Here is a 22,137-nt window from a genome sequence, read left to right on the forward strand (position 1 = left end):
TCATCTGCCGAGTTCAGATCTTTGTCTCCTCGTCATGAAAAACCTCAACATTCCCGTTCTCGTTCTTGAAGTGGATCCCATCATTCCTCGTCATCGAGGCATGGTAAAAAGAGGCGCCATAGATCGCCGTCCACTTCTTCTAGTTCACCCGAAAGGTTTGTCTTTCCCACTAAACATAGTACCCCAGCTCAATTGGAGGAATTCAGAATAAGTATGTTAAAGGTCTTCGAGAGCGGCCATGCCCCCCTCGAAAGCACCGAGAGGCGATACCCCAGACAAAACATCGAAAGCACCGAGAGGCGATACCCCAGACAAAACATCGGGGAAGCACAGAAGCCGTGAGTCCTTGACCTCGGCCGTGGAAACTCCTCGAGAGCGATCTAATCCCTGGAGTCGAGAGAAAGCCTCTCTGACTCACAAAAAATCGACATCATCGATGCCTAAACAAACCCATTTAACAAAGTCAAAGGCTGTGTCATCAACGCCATCAGCACCAAAATTGAAGGCGGGTTCATTAATACCTCGACTATTGACCTCCTCGACGCCGTACATGACAATTCCTTTGACGCTTCTGTCAAAGACATCGACGTCTTTGGAAAAATAGAAGCTGCCAACAGTTTTGTCAAAGCCGTCGACGTCATCATCGACAATTTCAACACTGTAAGCTCCTATCATGACGGCTATAGCGGCTTCTCCTACTCCTCCTTTTGAGAGGATTTACACACCACAACCTCGTTCAGACTACTTCAAAACTCTTTCTTCCATCCATGAGGAGGCAGAGGACTCATTTGACGAGGATAGACCATTTGGTCTAGAATATGGGACACCTTCTGTCCCAGAAGAACTCATATCTGAACAATCTAGAATAAAGAATCTGCAGGACTCACTGAATGAGGCAAGTGGCATTGACACTTCACCTGAGGCTGAGTTTGGTAAAGTGGATCCAGGGGATCATGCTGAAAGCAACCATAGACAACTCATGTCTAGGGTAACAGAATACATGGGATGCTCCAGACCTACACCTGTTTTCGAAAAGGATGATTTAACGGACATTCTAGTTAAAGTACCAAAGGAAGACCCTATTGTCCCTTTTCATAAGGCTCTTCAAAAGAAGTTAACTTTTAATTGGGAAACACCCGAGGTTATCCAGGCGGTGAATAAAAGGCTAACAACCAAATACAGAGCTTCAGCCTTTGATCCTCTATACCTGTCAAAGCATCCAACACCTGAAAGCCTCATCGTTCAGGCTGCTACCGCTTCTGGCAAACAAAATGCCTATCCTATAATCCCACAAGATAGGGATGACAATAAATATGATGCCATGGCCAAGAAAGTTTTCAGCAGCATGGCGTTAAAATCTGCTAATGCTATATGCAAGCAGGCAAGGTTTACCCACACCCTTTGGGACTGTATTTCAATTGCGGCTGACCACATCCCCGAAGGGGAGGAACGAGACGGTTTTGTGAACATTATAAAGGATGGAAAGGACGCTATGTGCAAATCCCTCCAGACCGGTCTCGACTCTGTGGACAGCATCAGCAGAGCCATGGCGGCTTGTACGGTAATCTGCAGATTTGCGTGGTTGCGGAAGTCAGAATTTGCACCAGACATTCAGTCCGGACTTCTGAACATGCCCTTTGACGGCACACATCTATTTGGGAATAAAGCTGATGAAAGTTTGGAGAAGCTGCAAACTTCCAAGGTGGCGGCCAAATCCCTTGGAGCTGCAATAAGGTAAACTCCAAACCGCCCCTCAGGTGCGCCCTGCAGGGGTAGGTCCTTTCGCTGTTATTTCGCATTCGGAAAAGGCAGAGGACAGCCAGCTCAAAGAGGTCAGAGACGATTGCCCCGTAATGGACGGGTAGAGGTACTAACACTGCAACAGCAGGGGGTGCTGTACCCTCAGCCTCTACGTCAGCCGCTTCAAAACCTCTCTGAGGTCTTACATCAGAAGACGGCAGTAAGAGGCAGGTTATCACAGCATCTGATAGAATGGCAGGTTATTACTTCAGATGCTTGGGCATTGGAAACAGTTTCCCAAGGTTACTGCCTTCAATTCATGCTAAAACCTCAGAGTCATCCACCGGGGAACAACTCTTTGAAGGTTCCAGATCCGCTCCTTATTCAGGAGATTTTAACCCTGCTGGAGAAAGGTGCTATAGAACCGGTACCTGTAGCGGAGAGGAACAAGGGTTGGTACTCCCTTTATTTTCTAATTCCAAACAAGGACAGAGGAGTGAGACCCATCTTGGACTCAGGAAACTTGAACAAGTTCCTCAGGAAGGTCAAGTTCAAGATGGTTACCCTTTCTCAGATCCTTCAGGCCCTCCAGCTTCAGGATTGGTTGGTATCATTGGACCTCCAGGGTGCTTACTTTCATGTGCCGATCAATCACAAGCACAGACAGTACCTGAGGTTCGCCATTGGCAACTCTCAATCAGTTTCGGGTTCTGCCATTTGGGCTAACCTCCGCCCGAGGGTTTTCACCAAGCTAATAGCGGTGGTGGCAGCGAGTCTCAGGGGCGGGGGATTCAGGTCTATCCCTACATGGACGACTGGCTGATCAGGACCAGTTCCCCAGAACAAGCCTTGGATCATCTCAGCTATACTTGCCACTCCCTCCACAGGCTGGGCTTGTCCCTAAACTTCAAGAAGTCCCAAATGATACCTTCACAAAGACTCCAGTTCATCGGAGCAATCCTGGATGCTTCCCTGGGAAAAGGCTTGCCACGGCAAGGCTTATCACCTTGAAAACAGCTTTCTTATTGGCTATAACATCTGCCCGAAGGGTGAGTGAGCTACAGGCTTTATCCTGCAAGCCTCCTCATACTGTTTTTCTTAAAGACAGAGGGGTATTGAAAGTGAAGCCTACATTTCTCCCTAAAGTTGTTTCTGAATTTCACATCACTCACTTACCATCCTTTTATCCTCCACCACACCCAGGAAAAGAGAATGAAAGGCTTCACAGACTCAACCCTAAGCATGCATTGAGCTTCTATATTACCAGATTAGCAAAACTCAAGACAGAATGATCAGTTGTTTGTGGGCTACACAGGTCATAAATTGGACCTGGCTATCACCAAACAAACCATCTCTAGATGGATTATTTTAACAATTTTAGAATGTTATAAAGTAGCCGGTATGGATCCCCCAGAACATTTGAGGGCTCACTCCACCAAGGGTATCAAAACTTTGTCTGCTTTGCAGAGGGCAGTTCCCATAAAAGATATTTGTGCAGCTGCCACATGGTCCTCTGCACATACCTTTACAAAATACCTCAGTCTGGATTCCTCTACTACCCAAGAGTCTGTTTTTGGAAAGGCAGTTCTGCACTCAGGAATACGTGGGAGGACAATCCATTAGAAGAACAAGTTACTTACCCATGGTAACGTTCTTTCGGCTGGCTGTTCCGCCCACGTATTCCTTATCGCCCTCCCATCCAACCCCGCAGTAAAACTTCCCTTGTCGTTACAGTCTGCACTCTCTCAAGGATAGTAACTGTCCACTCAAGACAATGCTTTGCTCTTCAAAACGTAACTGAGCAACGGGTGCTGCGCGAGCTACTTAAACCAGTGATGATGTCGACATCAGGACGGAAGCCTCTGAGCGACATGGACTTGACCAGACATCGACGCACAGCGCCCTCTACTGGGAACACATTTTTCTGAAGCAGCAAGCTGGATATTGGAAATATCAAAGATAAGGAATAAGCAGGAGGGACACCCAGTGGAAAGAATGTTACCATGGGTAAGTAACTTGTTCTTCTGCTCCATCTTGGCGGGAGTCATGAGGCTTAAATGCAGTAGTGCACCATTACAAAACCACAAAATAAATAAGTTTCACATCGAAGAGAAGCCCACCATGAAGCAGTAGACTCTGTGCACTCGTAAATCCAGATTATGATTGCATCCTGCTGGTTTAGAATAGAAGGTCAGAAGAATGCCCTGCATATTCAAGCAGCCTGTAAACAAACTTTGAAGGACTGCTCACTCTTCAACCAGTGACAAAGTTACTCCTCCTTCCTTTCCCGCCCCCTCCGGCTCCTTGTATACCTCTGCAGGCCTTACCTGTGATCTGTACCCCTCCCCGGAAGTCCTTCATGGGTGGCAACCTTCTCTATATAGCCACTCTCAACTCTCGCTCAGCCATCAAACACTCTGACATCTGCTGCCTCCTGGAAGAACTTGACCTTGATGCCCTCGGTCTTACTGAGACATGTTTCACATTCAGCTCTGTGACAAACTTTGACACTCTCCTCCCTGACGGCTACAAGATCCTCTCTGTGTAGTCCTGATCCTCCCGGAGTGGATTCCTGCTTCTGTCATTCCTATGCAGACCTACTCCTGTGTCAAATGCCTTGTCTGTAGGCTTTCTATCTCTCCTGGCCGCTCCCTCACTGTGGCTACAATCTATCGGCTGCCTGGTCAGATCACCTCCTTCCTCTCTGAGTGGGCGGACCTCTCCTCTTCCCTCCTGGCCTCGACCACTCAACTCCTCCTTCTTGGTGACCTCAACTTCCATCTGGATGCTCCCTGCTCCTCCTCTGGACTTGTTTGTAACCTCTGCGATTCTCTCTCTCTTTCTTTCTCTCTCTCTCTCTCTCCCTGTCTCTCTCAATCCTCCCCTCTGGCCAGATTCACTCTGCAGGGCACACGCTGAATGTTTTGATCTCCTCTGACCTCCCCCTCTCCATCCCTCTGACCACTCCCTCTCCTGGGGTGATCACTATCTCATTTCCTCCCATCTTTCCCTCTCTACCCCTCAGGCAAAGCCAACTCCAACACTGCCACCTACCTTCTCTGTCATCCAACCCATGAAGCATTTGTCAGTTGAGGCTTTTGCCACCACTTTCTCTCCCCCTCCTCTGGCTGACTCAAATCCTGGCACAGCCCTCTCCATGCTCTACTCTTCTATCTCTGATACTCTGGATGTTCATGCCCCTGTCATGAGGATCTGCTTGAAGCCCAAAGCTAAATGCACTTCTTGGGATGACCCTGACTTAGCTACCCTTAAACCCAAGTGTAGGGTGGCTGAGAGGAAATGGCAGGCTTTTTGTACATCCTCTGACAAACTAGCTTTCTGCCTGCTTCAAAGGCAATACCGGCTCCTCGTCCGAGCTAAGAAGAGAACATACATCCAAGCTCACATCTCTGCGGCATCTAACAACTCAGCCGAACTCTTTAAAATCTGCAAGGAGCTGGCCAATCCTGCTGCAGTCTCTGTCTCTCCTGTCCCCTCCCAGGCCCTTTGTTCGGACCTTGGCTCTCGTTTCACCTCAAAAACCCTTGACATCCTGTCAACCCCCTCATCCTGTCCCTCTCTTCCCCCTTCTCTATCTGCTAACTCTGGCCCTCTTGCAGCCACCCTCCTCTTTCTCTTTCTTTCCTCTGTTCTCCCCTGATGAGGTTTCTAGACAAGTCTGATCTATGAAAGTCTCATCAAAACAGGTTCTTCCCTGTTCGTCAAAAACCATCAAGGATCACATTGACAACGTTGCTCCTGCTCTGGCTGAGTTCTGCAACCTCTCCTTCGCCCCTGGAGCCTCCCCCTCCCATCTGAAGCCCTCTCTTATGCACCCTCTTCTCAAGAAACCCAAAGCAGACCCCTCATGCCTGGCCAAATCATGCCTTGCCAACTATCGCACGATCTCCAACACCTCTTTCCTGGGAAAACTCCTGGAAAAGCTGGCCATCTCCCAGCTTAATCTTCACACCGATTCTGTTGGTTGTCTCCATGACCATCAGTCTGGCTTCAGAGCTGCCAGAAGCATGGAAACTGCTCTCCTGAACATCCGTGAAGCCCTGCTCTCCAACCTTGACTCTAACATCCCTTCTGTCCTCATCCTACTTGATCTCTCTTCTGCCTTTGATACGGTCAACCACGCCATCCTGCTCAGCCGTCTCCATAATAACCTGATTATCACTGATCAAGCCCTGGCCTGGCTGACCTCTTTCCTCTCTGATGACCCTCCCAGGTCCAACTTGGGTCCTTCCTTTTCTCTATCTCACTCTCTACATGTGGTGTTCCTCAGGGGTCTAAAAGTGTATTTCCCATGTTTAGTTCAAATAACATACATCTAGAAGATCTTAATTCCAGTGCAGCGCAAATCCACACTCACTCACCTCCAATCCAATCATCCTTGCACCTACACATCTTGAATTCATGCACGCCCTCTATCCCCACGCTACGACTACTCTCCATGGCCATGCTGCAACCATGCCAGCATAATGTACACTAACAAGAAACCATACCTTAATTTTACCAGGTAACAATCATGGGTATCTAGTAAACGCATGTGTCATGTACACAAAACTCAAACAGTATTGCTGATGAGAATTCGCCCCTAAACAGAACTCAGAGTTGTCATAACTAATCAAACAGTACCCCACTCACTAGGAGCGAGAACTCCCCTTTTTACTTCCCTCTTTCCCCTTTTCTCCTTTAACTCATGCAGATTATTAGTGAAAAATTACAGAACCTCCATACTAGGAACCTATTCATACTAAGGGGTTGCTCTACAATTACAATATAATACGTTATGTCTTCTAACATACTAACTCTATGGAGACAAAACCCTCTCCAACATTTTAGCCCTGCTGATTTAACTGCAAATGACTATAAAACACAGCAACTGCTCCTTACTCAGTGTTGTCAAACAAAGAATCACTCCCGCCACAGCCATGGATCTGGATCACTTAGTAAGCATAAACCCATTTTAGTGTCAGGGTGTATGAGCATTTCAAAAGTGTCCCCGGTTATAATATCCACCTGGCCTAGTAGAAACGATGAAACAAAGAAGTCTTGCAAGACCAAGACACATTATTCTCCAACACTCTTCAGGCCCATACAGGTATTAACCAACTATGCGCTATGTTAAGAGTAAGCGTTAATTCTAAAGAGTATCCGTTTGCCAAAGGAGATGTAGCTATCCAGGCTTTTAATCCCCCTCATTGAAGGAACAGAAGCAACAAAAGACACCTCCTCAATAGAGCACTAGGCATCATCGCAGTACACATTTCAATTTCAGCAGATGTTATATAACCGGTCAGTTTTCCATTGTCATTTCTTTTTTTTTTTTAGTGTACTTTTAACCAACATCAAACTGTATGTGCGACGTTAGCAGAATCACGGTATCTAATATATTTGCATTATGCCCCCAGATCTTAATAATGGCCAAGTATGTTCATACTGCAATGCTCAGTCCCATTGGCACCCACAAAAGCAACACGCCTTAATGTTCACTGCAGAATTGACTATAATCTCCCTTGCCTCAATTCAGTTTGTGCGGGGCCAGTACATTGCCCAGAAGAGAACAAAATAAATAAAAGCAGCATTAGTATATGCAGGCCTCGCTTCCAGATGTTATCTTCGATAGGCTGCTTTCAAAGTAAGCTCAGGCACTCTAATAGAATCATTACGAAGCTCGCACACATTACTGGCATAAAAATGAAAGGTACAGCAGTCGCCATGATCTAAGGAGCACACTCGTATGCCCAAAATGTCTGTTTGAAAATTGTTGAAATTCACACCTGCACACGCCCAGCTACTATGCAGTAAGTGCTTACTGACAGATATAACAGTCCAGAGTGTGGTGTTCTTCCACGTGGACCGCCTCACGCTAAGTCATCAATCACTCATTCATTCACACAATGATGAGGCCGACACACAGCTGGGGTGCAACACGTCTTTACTGCATCACAGCCAGACTCGAACTGCCCTTAGGCGGTAACCCCTCCCCTTAACACACGTGGGTCGCAGCCCACAAATAAACAGAAACAGACAGAGGACTCATCCTCTAATAAAAAAAAGAGTGGCAACACCACACCCTCCCGTCAATAAACTTTAGGTCCTGCTCTCAGTTAATTTCTTCAATGAGGCGATGGGGTTTCTTTCTCGTTCTCATTGGTCGACACTCTGCTCTGACCGACGGGTCTGTCCAGGTTTCTGGTGCCATGTCTCCTTCAGAGTCTTCTCTGTCTCCTTCATAAGGAGCATCCCATTGAGTGAAATCGTCACTCTGGTTTGTGTTGCCCACGACTGGGGCTCCCGGCATCCGTCTGAAGTGGGATGAGGTTCTCGTTATGGACACACGGTCTCCCTCCGCAGTGATGAGTGATCCCTTATTTTTGACTATGATGAGTGGTTCCTCGCTGAACGGGGCCATGTTTTTTCGATGCTGAGGTTGGCGGACCACCACCAGGTCTCCTGGTGCTAAGTCGTTCGCTTTGGCTCGTCGGGTGGTTTCCACGGTCCTTTTCATGTTCTCCTTCATGTGTTTATCTTTCTTTCTCATTTCTGTGTCCTTTTCATATTTATCTTCATCAACTGCCACATGTGGTATTCGTGTTCTAATCGTTCGCCCAAACATCACTTCCGAGGGTGTTTTCCCAGTGGTGCTGTGTGGCGTGTTTCTGTAGTCTCGCATGAGTTGGTATAGCAGCTTCTCGACTGGCTCTCCAGTGATGCGTGCAATTTGTTTGGTGCACTTAATGTTACTCATAAACCTTTCTACTGTACCATTTGCTTGTGGCCACAGAGGTGTCACTTTTCTGTGCCGAAAAAAACCCATGTATTCTGCAAATCTTTGGAAGTCTTGCCCCGTGAACGGAGGTCCATTGTCAGACTTTACTACCTTGGGTACTCCGTAGGTTGCGAACATTCGATCTAGGGAGGGTATGGTGTGATGTGCTGATGTGGACGGGACTATCTGTAGATCGGGGTATCTTGAGTATTCGTCCACCACTATCAGAATGTATTCTCCCCCTTCTATGGGCCCAAAGTGATCGACAGCTATTTCCTCCCATGTTCCTTCAGGCAGTGCGGTCATGTTCAGAGGTTCAGGGGATGTGTGTGGCTTTACAAGTGCACAGGTAGGGCAGTCCTGCAGTACTTCTTCCACTGAGGTGTCCAGTGTCTTAGCATCCTTTTGGTAGATACGATCCCTCGGTGTCCTTCATGGGCGAGTTCTAGTACTTTCTGCCGCAGGCTGCGCGGAATCACGAGCTTGGTGCCCTTTAACAGCAACCCTTCGTCTGATTTTGTGCAGTCCTGGCGCCAGGCTCATAAACATGGACTCAGTTCTGGCGCCATGGGCGCCAGGCTCATAGTAGAAAACCCACCTGACGCAGACCATGCTGCATACTTACCTGATGCAGACCATGCTGCAAAAGTCCTCAAGCCAAATGAGGCTTAGGAGGGACTATTTTACCTGAGGGACTACTTTTTACTCGGGTGGAGCGATGGATGGATACTTACCTGGGACTTCTTCCAAGGCTATTTAAACCACACCCGATCAACAACACACGCTTCACGTTATTCTGCATTCAGCAGCGTAACGCTCACCGTGCCTTCATCAGCTTCCAGTCTTCAGCCACGCCCGCCTCAGTCCTGGACCACCTGGAAACGAAAAGAAAGAAGGAGAAGAGGTTTAAACTTGAAACCTTACCTGAATCCTTGATCCATCGCGCTGTCGATCTTGAAGAGAGAAGTCATAGCACGCGCGCCGCCACGCACCTCGCAGCGCAGTGCTGAACTCACCATCCAGTGCAGCTATTCCTCACTCCATCGCGAACTCTGCACTTCCAGACCGCTCTCCGATATCTAAGGGGACAAGAAAAGCCAGGTGAGCAAGGGAATGCAAAAGGGCAATACAAGCCACCCCCAAAGACTTACCGGATTACAACAGGGGGGTACTCACCTCATCTCGGGTCGGCACAGTTAACTCTGCATCACCGCCGCACCCCAGCCCCTAAGGGAAAACCACTGGACATTACAAGCTACCCCCCAAAGACTTACCTGATTTACCGCAAGGGGGGAACTCACCTCATCTCGGGTCGGCGCAGTTAACTCTGCATCATCGCCGTACCCCGGCCCCTAAGGGGAAAAGCACTATAGACTTACCTGACTCTCACCAACTGCTATTTGGACTCTTTGTGGTGGTTAAACCGGCAACCTACAAGGAATCGGAAAGAGTGAAGATCAGACATTTGAACTCTTACAAACTATTGGATTCTAGAGTCAATACTGGAACTCACCAATTCCTCCACGCCAGTGAAGTAACTGGTCGTCTACGCGCCCCTGCGCTCGATGCAGGACGGAGAGCTCATCGTTCCAAACCATCAGGTGAGATTAAGAGGGAACATCAGGAGTGGTCAGTGGGCAGACAACGGGAGTGGAAGGTGGGTTAACGCTCAAATTATGGGAGGTTAATTCCCTTTCTCCTTTGCAGAAAGATATTCATATGAGCCGACAAACGAAGTTAAGTGGGTCTGTCCAGTCAGTCATCTCGGCTCTACGTGGCACCGGGCCAGTCCAGATCGACGCCCCCGTGGGAATCAGGTGAGGGCAACAGTTCCTCTTTCACGGCTAGAAAGCATGTGATGTCCTGTTTTATGTCTTCATTCATTGTCTCTCGGATCTGTTTGGCATGTTTCCATCGCCCTGTTTCTAGGCATCCTAGAATGATTTGTATCCCTTGATCAGTTTTGGACTCACAAGTTATGTGATCCATGTCGAGTCCTTGTGGCGTGTTGCTGTGGATGACATATCTTATGTACTGGTCGGCTATGGAGGGTTCTGGTCTGCATGTGTCCTTTGGATGTCTCGAGAGAAAATCTGCAGGGTTCTGCTCTTTCCTTGGCCTATGTTTGATGGTAAATTGATAGTCTTGTAGTCGAAGTGCCCATCGAGCTATCCTGGGTGGCATTTTTGCCTGAGGGTTGCCATATATGAAGATGAGGGCCTGATGGTCCGTTACAACTACAAAAGGCTTTCCATACAGGAACAAATGAAAATGTTCGCAGGCTCAGACCACGGCCAAGCCTTCCTTCTCTGCCTGAGAGTAGGCTTGCTCAGTTTTAGAGAGGCTTCGACTGGCATAGGATATTATGTGCTTTCCGCTTTCCTCTCTGTCGTCCAGTTGTGTTAGAATGGCGCCTAGGCCAACTGGACTGGCATCAACGATGAGTTATGTGGTTTTCTTGGGGTCAAAACATGCCATATTTCGGGCGTCAGAGATGTGGTCCTTGATTATTTGAAACGCCTCTTGGCATTGAGGTGACCAGACAAATTCTGTGTTGAGCTTGGTGAGTGCTCGGAGGGGTTCGCTGATGGAGGCGAAATCTCTTATGTATCTGTTGCAGTAACTTGCAAGTCCCAAGAATGACCTGAGGTCCGAGGTCGTGGTGGGCGGCTTGGCTTCTCGGAGCGCGCTGACTTTCTCTGGGTCTGGTGTCATGCCCTTCTCCGAAAATATGTGTCCAAAGAAACTGAGTGTTTTCTTGCGAAATTCACATTTCTCCTTGTTTAGTGTGAGCCGTACGTCTTCTAAGGCCATGCACACTCTCATTAGCGTGTCATCGTGTTGCTCTTGATTTTGGCCGAAGACCAGGATGTCGTCACTGTAGTTCAGTTTGGCACATGCTTAATGACATTGGGCCTCATTAGGACCCAGGCGGTAAGGGGTTTACGGCGGCGTAAACAGCGCCGACCCTTACCGCCTGATTCCGAGGTCCCTTAGCGCCATGGAGGATTTAACACCTGCTTTTAGCAGGTGTTAAAATCCATGGCGCTAAGGGACCTTGTTGTTAATTATGCCACCGTAATTTACGGTAGCGTAATTAACGCCTTCCCCACTCCCATTATGCCCTATGGGGCAAAAATGGGAATAGGGAAGGGTAAATGGGGATTGGGGACTTACCGCCCCGCCAACCTCGGAATGGGGCGGCAGTCCGCCAACCACCATGGCGTAAACATAGTTTACGCCATGGTGGTAAAGGTACGACCCAGGCGGTAACTTACCGCCTGGGTCGTAATGAGGCCCATTGTGAATTTCTGCTTGAAAAATTTCAGCCGCGGACAACACCTCAAAGCTTAGTTGCTTGTAACGGAAAAGTTCCAGGTGGGTAGCAAACATTGTTATATAGCGAGAGCTCTTGCAGAGTTCCAGCTGGTGATACCCTTAGTTTAGGTCCAGTTTTGAGAACACGGTCGCCACATTCAAGAGATGTACCATGTCGGTTATTCGAGGGGCTTGGTGGCGTTCCCTTAGAATGGCCTCATTTGGTCTCCTCATATCTACACATATTCGGATGTCTTGGGAGTCTCTTTTTTGCACAGGTACGATGGGGGAGAACCATGGGGTGGGGCCTTCCGCTGGCTCAATGATGGCTGCCTCCAACAATTTGGTCAGTTCGTTTTCAACTTGTTTTTGAATGTTGATGGGGATTCCCCGGTAGTGTTGGGCCACGGGTGGGACACTGGTGTCGATGTGGAGTTCGATCTGTTTGTCCTTTAATTTGCCAAGGCCTTTGAATAGTGATGGAAAGACTTGGTCTATGCTTGCTGTGGGGTCTAGATATTTGTGTACCATGAGGCGATACAATATGTGGATGAGTCCCATCTCTATGGCTGCTTGATAGCTCAGTATGCATCCGCTCTCAGTGGCCGCTTCCAGCACATGCATTGGGATATTTTTTTCATGTTCTTTATACCGACACGACGCCATGAAGAATCCCTTGCATGCCAAGGGGGTCTTTGATCCGTATGGATAGATAGGTGTTCGAGCTGGTTGCAGGTGAGGGGCGTTTGGTATGCTTTCATAGACTTTCTCACTGATTACGTTCACGGTCGCCCCTGTGTCAATTAGAAATTCAGCCGCTGTCTGGTTCACTTGTATTCTGAGTATCGAGCTATGTTCTTTTGCTGTACTATTTCCTAGTGCGTATAGATATCCCTTTTTTCGCTGCGTTTCCGGTTGTCTTTCTGGTCGATGGGCCCTCTCATCTGATGAGGCGCTTGACACACTGTCAGACTGTGACCCCTTCGAGGTCTTCTCCTTGTTTTGGAGGGTAGGGTCTTGCTCTCCCTCCAGTCTCTTCTGTCATGCCTTCTTTCTGGTTGTTTGTCATGGTGTTTGTGGCGCCCTTGTTCATGGGGCTGGTATGCTCCCCGGTGGGGTGGGGTGTCAGCTGGTTTTGTTCTGGGTCTGTAATGGTTTTGTTGCTTCTTCCCGCCCCTCTCATTTTGCTGCGGAAGATTAAACAGATGGCCTTGTAATGGTTTTCCCCGCCACACGCGGAGCAGTTCTGACCTATTGCAGGACATGTTCCTTCGTGGGGGTATTCATGTCCACATCGGTAACAGAAAGGGTCACTGTTTATTGCCGTCCCTTCTAGCTTGTTGAGGCTCTCGTGTTTTCCGTGGGTGATCTTTATTTCGTCCAGACCTTCAACTTGTGCGGCGAGAGCAGCATCAGATCGCGCCAGGTGTAGGATTTCTTCTAGGCTGCGCGGCTGTTGCAGCAGTCGATTGCGGAAGTCAGCGCTTTCGCACCCCACTATTATTTGTGACCTGAGGGCCTCCTCGTTGGAGTAGTTGTTGAAATCAGTGTTTCATTATTGCTCGAAGTCTCATGACGAATGCATCTATGGTTTCGCCTTTGTTCTGTTTGGTAGTGTGGAATGTGTGTCGTTCATAATCCACATTTGTGTGGGGTGTGAAGTATTCCGTGAGCGTTGTGTTCAACTTAGTGTATGTGTCTATGTTGTCTTCCGGTATTTCTTTCGGTCCCACGGCATGGTTTAACAGGTTGAGCTTCTGTTCATCCTCTAATGTACCTGCCACTTTTACACACACTTCAAAGCTCCTCTTCCACCTTGATCTAAGGGTGCCGGTGTCGGTGAGGTTGAAATTTGCTGGCAGTTGTGTTAGTAGGCTGTCTGTCATTTTCCGGTGTCCTGTTCTGGCTGGAGTCACTGGAACCGTTAGTGATTCTCCTTCTGAGCCGCTCATGAAATGACGTTGCACTTGCGTTTTCCTATGGATGTACTGGATAGACGTTTCTTCGGTCTAGTGCGGTGGGGCCTTGGCGCCAGAAGAGGGCGCTGCTCTAGTTTGTAGGCAGCTTGCAGGCACTTTCCTGCCTTGTGGGTTGCAACTTTGTGCCCCAACTGGGGGGGGGGGCACTGTGCCGCGTGTTGGCGGGCCTGTGAGGCCTAGTGTGCTTTGTGGCCTTGAGGAGGGGAAAAGGGGAGCGCTTGTGCTTACCCCTTGATGTGTTCTCGTTGGAGTGGGAAGTTCGCGCCTCCACTGCTCGTCTTTTGCTCGTTGGCGTCGGCGGGAGGCCAGTGTTGCCTACTGCCCGGAATGCGTGAGCAAGGAGTCACTGCTCTACCTGCCGGTGTTTTAGCATGCGCAGGATGGGCCTCGCTGTCGTTGCCGTTGGTGGGAGAAAATCTGTTCTCCACCGCCTGGATGATCCGCCACGCGGGGAGCCGTCGCAGCTGCTCCACCCGTGGGAAGTGTGTGCGCCGGAGCTCGGGAGATGCTCGCACGGGGGGGGGCTTGTCCCGACGGTGGGGAGCCTTCTCGATCCAACCCACTATATCGGACTTCCCCGACAGGTGGGCTCCTGCGCTTCCAGTGGTGTCAGGCAGTACACCACGAGCGTGATGGACCTTATGATGGCAGGCACGGTGGGACCTCGTGTCTGCCTCGTCGCCAATGTAGTGTTCTTCCACGTGGACCGCCTCACGCTAAGTCATCGATCACTTATCCATTCACACAATGATGAGGCCGACACAGAGCTGGGGTGCAACACGTCTTTACTGCATCACAGCCAGACTCAAACTGCCCTTGGGCGGTAACCCCCGCCCCTTAACACACGTGGGTCGCAGCCCACAAATAAACAGAAAAAGACAGAGGACTCATCCTCTAATAAAAACAAGAGTGGCGACACCACACAGAGAACGCGATACACAAGTCTCTGAAAGCACCAAATGCTGTATTACTGCAGCAGCAGAAAGACAATCCAATTTAAGCTGCGTGCTGCAATAGCAAGTTTTGGGGCTATAGTTGACACTAGTACTCTGTTATTTCAGTATGTGTGCTTATCACTCCTAGAGGTCAGTATCCGATGATGGTACATGGAATTGTCAACATGTACATTCTCTTGATGACGCACGCGCACTTGAGGTACTGCACACTAGCTCAAAATATTCTGCATGCTTGTGACCACATGTTCAGACCCCCCTGTAGGCAGGTGAGCACACTCTGGTACGTTAAAGCTGCAGCATAGATCGCGCACAGCAGAACGTGACGCACAGTTCTACGTATCTTCAGGTAGACCTCTGAACATTACTAGTGCCTTCCCAACAACCAGGGTAAAATCCAACTCAAACAACACACGCAGGCTGCTTCAGGCGCTGCCATCTTAGCTTCACCATCCCGATGCAATACATTAGAAGAAAGAACCCACAAAACATCGCGTAGACCACGAGACATTTAAATATGCCGTTTTACAACGGCGAGTCACAGATTCAAAACAAAACAGCTCTAAATATACCTTTTCTTGTCCCCAATTCAATTAAAAATAAAAATAAAAATAAGAAAACTTCATTTCTTCTTAGCAGTTTTCCTGTTGAAGTTTAACTTACCCTGGTTGGGGTCTACACCATTCAAAAATGAAAATGCCTTCAAATGGTGTAAAAAAGGAGTGCACTAAAAAATGTTTCCCAGTAGAGGACGCTGTGCGTCGATGACTGGTCGAGTCGATGTCGCTCGGAGGCTTCCGTCCTGATGTCAACGTCATCAATGGCATAAGTAGCTCGCGCAGCGCCCGTTCTCCTTTCCGTTTTGCCGCGCTTCACAGCTTCGGTAATGTAACGCTTGGTTCTGTGTGATTTTCGAATTTCTTTGAGTTTTCTTGAGAGGATATCTTCGAGTTTTCAGCGAAATGGCTTCCTCCTCAGCTCCGTCTTCTCCGCGGTCCGGTTTAAAAAAATGCAGAGACTGCGGGGCAAAAATGTCCTTGACAGACCCGCACAGGGTGTGCCTCTGGTGTCTAGGGACAGACTATCCGTGTTCGGAGTGCAACAAATGCTTGTCGATGGCAGCAAAGACCTTGAGGCAGCACAGAGGAAAGTTGAAGAGAGGTAAGCTTCAAAAATGTGTTACCCCGTCTAAACGTAAGTCATCTGACGAGTTGAGACCTTTGTCTCCTCGTCATAAAAACCTCAACATTCCCGTTCTCGTTCTCGAAGTGGATCCCATCATTCCTTGTCATCAAGGCATGGTAAAAAGAGGCGCCATAGATCGCCGTCCACTTCTTCTTCTAGTTCACACAAAAGGGTTGTCTTTCCCACAAAACATAGTACCCCAGCTCAATTGGAGGAATTCAGAATGAGTATGTTAAAGGTATTCGAGAACGCAGCCATGCCCCCCTCGAAAGCACCGAGAGGCGATACCCCCCACAAAACATTGGGGAAGCACAGAAGCCATGAGTCCTCGAACTCGGCCGTGGAAACTCCTCGAGAGCAATCTAATCCCTCGAGTCGAGAGAAAGCCTCTCTGACAAAAAATCAACATCATCGACGCCTAAACAAACCCATTTAACAAAGTCGAAGGCTGTGTCATCAACACCATCAGCGCCAAAATTGATGGCTGGTTCATTAATACCTTGACTATTGACCTCCTCGACGCTGTACATGACAATTCCTTTGACACTTCTGTCAAAGTCATTGACGTCTTTGGAAAAATAGAAGCTGTTAACAGTTTTGTCAAAGCCTTCAAACGTCATCATCAACGATTTCAACAAGCTCCTACCATGACGGCTATAGCGGCATCTTCCACTCCTCCTTTTGAGAGGATTTACACACCACAACCTCGTTCAGACTACTTCAAAACTCTTTCTTCCATCCATGAGGAGGCAGAGGACTCATTTGACGAGGATAGACCATTTGGTCTAGAATATGGGACACCTTCTGTCCCAGAAGAACTCATATCTGAACAATCTAGAATAAAGAATCTGCAGGACTCACTGAATGAGGCAAGTGGCATTGACACTTCACCTGAGGCTGAGTTTGGTAAAGTGGATCCAGGGGATCATGCTGAAAGCAACCATAGACAGCTCATGTCTAGGGTAACAGAATACATGGGATGCTCCAGACCTACACCTGTTTTCGAAAAGGATGATTTAATGGACATTCAACTTAAATGATCACAGGAAGACCCTATTGTCCCTTTTCATAAGGCTCTTCAAAAGAAGGTAACTTTTAACTGGGAAACACCCGAGGTTATCCCGGCAGTGAATAAAAGGCTAACAGCCAAATACAGAGCTTCAGCCTCTGATCCTCCATACCTGTCGAAGCATCCAACACCTGAAAGCCTCATCGCTCAGGCTGCTGCCACTTCTGGCAAACAAAATGCCTATCCTATAATACCACAAGATAGGGATGACAATAAATATGATGCCATGGCCAAGAAAGTTTTCAGCAGCATGGCGTTAAAATCTGCTAATGCTACATGCAAGCAGGCAAGGTTTACCCACACCCTTTGGGACTGTATTTCAATTGCGGCTGACCACATCCCCAAAGGGGAGGAACGAGACAGTTTTGCGAATATTATAAATATAGTACCTTTTCAATTTTTACTTCCTGACTGTTACTGAAGAAAACTATGTGGCTTAGATATGTCAGTAAAGGAGAAAAAGGGAGAGCCAGCCATGTGATGTCATCAGTGACGTCATCAATGACATTTGTGATGTCATCTTTGATGTCCTGGGTGTTAGTGTTAGCAGTGCACGGTGGCGCATGCTATGGTTGTTAGCTTACCATAACTGGCGAATTTCAGGGGTTTTTCGGTTTTACTTTGAACCATAATGTCCCTTTAACAAAGTTTTTTTACTGAATTTGATAGGTTTTCAGTAGCGCACCTCAACCATAACGTCCCTTTTAACAAAGTTTTTTCATTGAATTTCATAGGTTTTTATTAGCGCAACTTAACCATAACGTCCCTTTAACAAAGTGTTTTTACTGAATTTCATATGTTTTTAGTAGCACAACTTAACCATAATATCCCTGACTTTATATACATGTAACATAGAACATACCGAACCCCTAGCTAGTGATTTCGATGTCCGCGGACTACCGCCATGTCCGCGGACATATCGAAAATCTGAGCGTGGTGAATGTAAATTTAAATAGTGTGCCCCATTTCCCCTTTGAGGTTGGCTCTGAAAAGAGCCGTTTTTTGGGGGTTTTTTGCAGATGCTTAACAGACACCTGTTATTTTGTATTTTTATTTTTTATTTTTCTTACTTTACTCCTAAAATCTTCACATAACCTTCGCCAAAGCAACCCTTACATTCCAAAACAGAATGGCATTTCCCATAAAAGATAAGGAAATGCCATCTTCTTTAAAATAAACAGCATTACTGGAATCAATATTCTCATTATTACAGAAGAACATACCAGCTCTAAACATGTAGGCACACATGCCTCGGTTGATTACACACCTAGCATTGTTTTGCTGAGGACAAAAAACTGAACTATTGTCCTATATTGCCTTAGGTACTAATCCAGAAAAAAATACTTTGGCATTCGGAAAGATGTTCAATACTGCTTGAACCAAGTGTTCCAAATCTGCCAACAAAGTAAGGGCACTGACATAGCCCAAATGGAAAGCACCATAGTGCAAAACTACCACATGGGGACTGTTCATCCTGCCCATATCTTCACAAACTTGTACAATTCCCTGTACATTGCAATCAGGCACAGTGCTCCACACCACCTCCACTCCGTTAACATCAAAATTCTTTGCAACATGCCTGCATTGAGCATACTGTTGTAAACCATGCACAAACATATCTCCAAGCACCAACACCCTGACTTTCTCCACTTCTGCCATCTTCACTACACACAGTCTCTTTGAACACAAATCCACAATCTCAACATCTGATTGGCTGATCCCTACAGTCTTCTTTCCATGCTGGATTTGCTGGAAAACCCTGGATGTACCACGCCCTATCCGCGGACCGCGTAACTCTTAGACAGCCCTTCTGCCATTTCCACTTCACTCACTGTGCCATTCCCTCATTGGATACAGCTAAGCAGGCACACAATACGGAGAACGTCCTCAGAACACCCCCATTTTGTTTATTTTCGAACATTTCAGGACACAGCGAGTGTTCTTAGAACACATTCAACTTGCCAGCGAACAATAAAGACAACGTCTTCAGAACACCCCCATTTTCTTTATGTACGAACATTTCAGGACACTGCGAGAGTTCTTAGAACACTTTCAGCTTGACACCGAACAATACAGACAACGTCTTCAGGATACCCCCTGCGAACATTCCAGGACCCCACGAGTCTTCTTAGAACACTTTCAACTTGACACTGAATCCATTCTGTTTACTTATGAACATTTCAGAACAGCCGTGTTGTCCGCAGAAAAATCAAACACAACAAAAGTGTCTAGCACATAAAAAAAACAGAACATTGAACCTATCTCATACTCCCCCAACCTCCCCAAACACTCTTACACACCAACACACTCCACTAAATATAATTTTTAATCCAAGTTTCACCACGCTGTCCGCGGTCGTGGGCGAATGCAAGATGGCGGGTGCCACAAAAAATCTGAGGCACTCCACGCCCCACGCCGTCCAATCAGCGAACACAGCGCATGTCCACGGACATCACGCAAGCCGCCCGGCCAATCAGGGCACTGTCCGCAGAGCGAACCGGGTAGTCCGTCCGCGAAGCGAACGGAGATATCACACATTTATTTGCCTTACATTTAGGTCATTTTTTAAAAAACTACTGGACGGATTTACACCAAATTTGCAAAAGCATGCTTTCGGGAGCAAGCCCCCGCTCCTGCCGCAAATTTGGTGTAAATCCGTCCAGCGGTTTGGGCTGTAGGCATGCGCACATTTTTTTCCCATTATGTCTATGGGAAAAAAACAAAACTTTTGGGACCCCCCCTATAACTTTGCCCAGCGAACCGGGAAGTCCGTCCGCGAAGCGAACGGAGATATCACACATTTTTTTGCCTTACATTTAGGTCATTTTTTAAAAAACTACTGGACGGATTTACACCAAATTTGCAAAAGCACGCTTTCGGGAGCAAGCCCCCGCTCCTGCCGCAAATTTGGTGTAAATCCGTCCAGCGGTTTGGGCTGTAGGCATGCACAAAGTTTTTTCCCATTAAGTCTATGGGAAAAAACAAAACTTTTGGGACCCCCCCTATAACTTTGCCCCCCTGGACAAAACCTCTCCATACTACCATATATACTTTTTTTGCAAAGTTTGGTGAGGATTCGTCCAGAGGGAGTGAAGTTATAAGCCACCCAAAAAATGCTCTTCCTATGGAAACACCAACTTAACCATAACTACATGGACGCTACCATGTCCATGTAATATATATATCTATCAGGTTCTCCATACGGATATCAGGACTCTCAGCCTTCACGCATGGTTTCTGAAAGGCTGACATACAAGGATTGGGACCTTCCGGACGATGTAATGGAGGTGTTGCTTTTGGCCAGAAAACCAGCAACCCAATCTTTATACCACTGCCATTGGAAAAAGTTCTGCAGCTAATGTAGGGAGAAGAATGTTGACCCTTTTTCATGCAATACACTGATGGTGTTATCTTTTCTTGTACACCTGGATAAATCGGGGGCTCCAAATTGGAACAATCAAAGGATATCTTGCAGTGCTATCCATCTTCAAGCGCACTGCAGAGGAAGTCTCCTATTTTAAGATTCCTCTAGTAATCCAATTATTGAAAGGATTAACTAATGTTTATCCTACGACTCCTTTCCAAGTCCCACTGTGGGATCTCAATCTGGTTTTACACTATCTAATGGGTGCTCCTTTTGAACCTCTTCATTCTTGCCAATTACGACTTATCACCTTGAAAACAGCTTTCTTATTGGCTATAACACCTACCCGAAGGGTGAGTGAGCTACAGGCTTTATCCTGCATGCCTCCTCATACTGTTTTTCTTAAAGACAAAGTGGTATTGAAAGTGAAGCCTACATTTCTCCCTAAAGTTGTTTCTGAATTTCACATCACTCAGAAAATAACCTTACCATCCTTTTATCCTCCACCACACCCAGGAAAAGAGAAAGAAAGGCTTCACAGACTCAACCCTAAGCATGCATTGAGCTTCTATATTACCAGATTAGCAAAACTCAGACAGAATGATCAGTTGTTTGTGGGCTACACAGGTCATAAATTGGGCCTGGCTATCACCAAACAAACCATCTCTTGATGGATTATTTTAACAATTTCAGAATGTTATAAAGTAGCCGGTATGGATCCCCCAGAACATTTGAGGGCTCACTCCACCAAGGGTATCAAAACTTCGTCTGCTTTGCAGAGGGCAGTTCCCATAAAAGATATTTGTGCAGCTGCCACATGGTCCTCTGCACATACCTTTACAAAATACCTCAGTCTGGATTCCTCTACTACCCAAGAGTCTGTTTTTGGAAAGGCAGTTCTGCACTCAAGAATACTTGGGAGGACACAATCCATTAGAAGAACAAGTTACTTACCCTTGGTAACGTTCTTTCAACTGGCTGTTCCTCCCACGTATTCCTTATCGCCCTCCCATCCTACCCCGCAGTAAAACCTCCCTTGTGGTTACAGTCCTTGTAGTAACTGTCCACTGAAGACAACGCTTTGCTCTTCAAAACGTAACTGAGCAACGGGTGCTGCGTGAGCTACTTAAACCAGTGATGACGTCGACATCAGGACGGAAGCCTCTGAGCGACATCAACTTGACCAGACATCGACGCACAGCGCCCTCTACTGGGAACACATTTTTCTGAAGCTGCGAGCTGGATATTGGAAATATCAAAGATAAGGAATAAGTAGGAGGAACATTCAGTCGAAAGAATGTTACCATGGGTAGGTAACTTGTTCTGCTCCACCTTGGTGGGAGTCATGAGGCTTAAATGCAGTAGTGCACCCTTACAAAAACACAAAATAAATAAGTTTCACATCGAAGAGAAGCCCACCATGAAGCAGTAGATTCTGTGCACTCGTGAATCCAGATCATGTTTGCATCCTGCTGGTTTAGAATAGAAGGTCAGAAGAAGGCCCTGCATATTCAAGCAGCCTGTAAACAAACTTTGAAGGACTACTCACTCTTCAACCAATGACAAAGTTACTCCTCCTTCCTTTCCCGCCCCTTCAGGCTCCTTGTATACCTCTGCAGGCCTTACCTGTGATCTGTACCCCTTCCCGGAAGCCCTTCAAGGGTGGCAACCTTCTCCATACACCCACTCTCAACTCTCGCTCAGCCATCAAACACTCTGACATCTGCTGCCTCCTGGAAGAACTTGAC

At 47.3% G+C, this 22,137-nt stretch overlaps 1 protein-coding gene across 1 annotated transcript in view; it reads left to right on the plus strand.

Moving 5' to 3' along the window:
- LOC138510558 (serine/threonine-protein kinase MRCK beta-like) overlaps positions 1-22,137 on the plus strand; it is a 2,015,755-nt gene that overhangs the window by 638,738 nt on the left and 1,354,880 nt on the right. The gene's annotated exons all lie outside the window — the stretch shown is intronic.

This window comes from Ambystoma mexicanum, chromosome 6p, assembly GCF_040938575.1.
Source record: "Ambystoma mexicanum isolate Mex_15411 chromosome 6p, UKY_AmexF1_1, whole genome shotgun sequence".
Taxonomy (NCBI): domain Eukaryota; kingdom Metazoa; phylum Chordata; class Amphibia; order Caudata; family Ambystomatidae; genus Ambystoma; species Ambystoma mexicanum.